General features: G+C 51.0%; 1 non-coding gene across 1 annotated transcript; it reads right to left on the bottom strand.

Annotated features, from left to right (window-relative positions):
* Window positions 1–2,508: 2,508 nt before the first annotated feature.
* On the bottom strand, window positions 2,509–2,580 carry trnap-cgg (transfer RNA proline (anticodon CGG)). Its single transcript has one exon. It is a non-coding gene; the product is annotated as a tRNA-Pro (tRNA).

Genomic DNA, 2,580 nt, shown 5'->3' on the forward strand with positions numbered 1-2,580 from the left:
GGTTTCAGGGGTCAGTCGTTAAGAGCAGCGATTAAAAGCTTGCCAGAGGTAGCAGAAAGATCCAGTCAGTGGTTGTGGAGGCAGCAGGGTGTTTGGGGGAAGCACACCTGAGTGGGGAGTACTCGCCTATGTGAACATCAAATGGTTCGAGTTTTGTTGTCACTTCCACATGCTGATGTGGTGTGTTGGTTGGTGTGTTGGTGGTCAATGTGTGGCTGGGGTGGGAGGTCTTTTGGTGGATGGAGTCACCGGGATGGCACTGCGGGCATGGAGGGGGGTGGGTCTGGGACGCCAGATCTTGCCGTTGAGCCTTCTGGAGGTGCTCACTCTTCTGACTCAGATTCTTCTTCACGAGGTTCAAGTTCACGAGCTTTCTCGCCTAGCTCGTCCCGGTCGGGTATTAGGGCACAATCATATTCGTCGTTTATCCCCTGTGCCATTGCTGTAGTCGTGAACGTTGTTTCAGCAATAGCAGCCTTAACACACGACAAACAACACATCAATAACAGGAAGACGGATAAAATAGCAAGAAGTATTCATAATAAGAGAGTTTCAATAGACCACCCCACCAGCTGCTTATTCCTAGCCAGTCCCAGAGTTCGTCACCGTTCTTAAAATCACGAAACTGAGAACCAACTTCCATAACGTTACCCGCCAACGAGTTTATACGCTCGGAATTGCCCGGGACATACGTGCAACATTCTGATCCGACGTTAACGTTTATTCATTTAGCACACGCTATTTCTCCAAAGCGACTTCCAAGGAACTCTATGTAGTGTCATCAGCCCACACACCTTATTCACCAAGGTGACTCGCACCGCTAGATACACTACTTACAATGGGTCACTCATCCATACATCAGTGGAATACACTCACACACTATGGGTGAACCACACTACACGCTACAACAGCACATGTTGCTCCTTCTGCGGCCAGAGGATAATCTACTGCCATTCGCCTTTGCATAGCAACAGCATTAATGTCCTTAAGGCTCTCAGTCGTACCGTTGGCTATTTCTTCTGATGCTTGTGCTGAATAGAGCGTCTGCCGAGCAGCTTTACCGATACCACGCGTTGGGAACAATACCAGAAAATATCTCTCCCGTTTCAGAAAGTCCAGTTTTCACCAAGGGGGGACTATTTCTCCGATAGCAGAGGAGACGAGAATCTGGACGCCACGGAGGTTGGGACAACTTTCGAACGTGGGGCACTACATAGGACAAATAACAGGAACCTCCGGACTGATTCTTTGGAAGCCATGGCTAGGCGCATTTACCACACACCCAGAAAGTACCGTTTGGTAAAATAAGTCACCGTGAAGGTAACACTAAAGGTATTTTCCTGCGTACCGCTGGACATTGGAAGAAGCTGTTGCGAACTATCAGGGCTTGTTTGCCTGGCCATGTAGGTGCATTTAGAACTACCCACACGTGTGACAGAGCCAGGCTGACTTCTGACGACACAGATCGTTCCATTCAGGTTGGCTCTAAGAGTCACGTAAGGGTGTAATTTGTCTTTAGTCAAATTCGGCGTGGAAAAGTCGCGATAGTATCCCAAGGAGACAGGATTACCCGGTTGGCTCACACTAAATATTTTACTGTTAGAGGCCTCACGCGGAGTGGCTATGAGTGTACGAATTGCTCATACACTTTTCCAGAAGTCACCGGTGCCGTGTAACAGGACACCGCGATGCAAAGCTGCTGTGGGGTAAAGGTTCGGGAAACGGCTCCATCCACAAAACCCTAGGGGTAAAGGCATGAGTGGTAGTCCAGATGACACTGATTTTGGCACATGAGTACAGGCCCAGCAACTGGTGCTATTGTCAGCAGCTGCATAACCCTTGATCAGAGCCAGGAAAGCGCTGACGCCATGCGAGCCTTCCTCATGTAGATGGGGACAGTTTGCGTCCCCCGTGGATTTCGTCGGCTTGCGAAGGAACCCTGCAAATTTCACGAGGCGTTTGTTGTCGAAGAGGGAAAGCCGCATTTCTTCCCACGCCAGGTTGCAGGGCTCACACTGCAAAAGAGAACCTCCCCCAGGCACCTTTAATGAAAAACAGTTTCCCAGACCGTGGCTTGAGCCCATGACCTTCAGCTTAAGACTCTTGCACACTACTGACTGAGCCAGGCAGGAACACCACTGCTACCAGCACTCCTGTGGAAGTGCAAGCAAGCTTAAGTGTGCAAATTCAGGAGGAGCACAAGCAAAATGCAGCTCCAGAATCCATCGTGCCACCTTCTGACATGCTGGAAAGCAGCATCAGAACAAGCCTTAAAGCTTCCTCCTGCATGGAGGGAGCAGCTGGTTGACTCCTGAGGTGCCAGGAAGAAGGCACTGCTTCCACACACATACAGGAGGACCAGCCTGGCCTGCTCTACCAGGGATCTTTCCCCTCCTCAGCAAGAGCCTTCCTGCAAGCCCCTTGGCCCATGCTGAACCTTCCCGCAACACTCTTGCTGCCAGTACACTTTCGAGAGCTCAACTGACACAGCCAAGCAGGGAGCTGGGCGGGCTCGTCCGGGATTTGAACCCGGGACCTCTCGCACCCGAAGCGAGAATCATACCCCTAGACCAACGAGCC

This window comes from Scleropages formosus, chromosome 5 (genome assembly GCF_900964775.1).
Source record: "Scleropages formosus chromosome 5, fSclFor1.1, whole genome shotgun sequence".
Taxonomy (NCBI): domain Eukaryota; kingdom Metazoa; phylum Chordata; class Actinopteri; order Osteoglossiformes; family Osteoglossidae; genus Scleropages; species Scleropages formosus.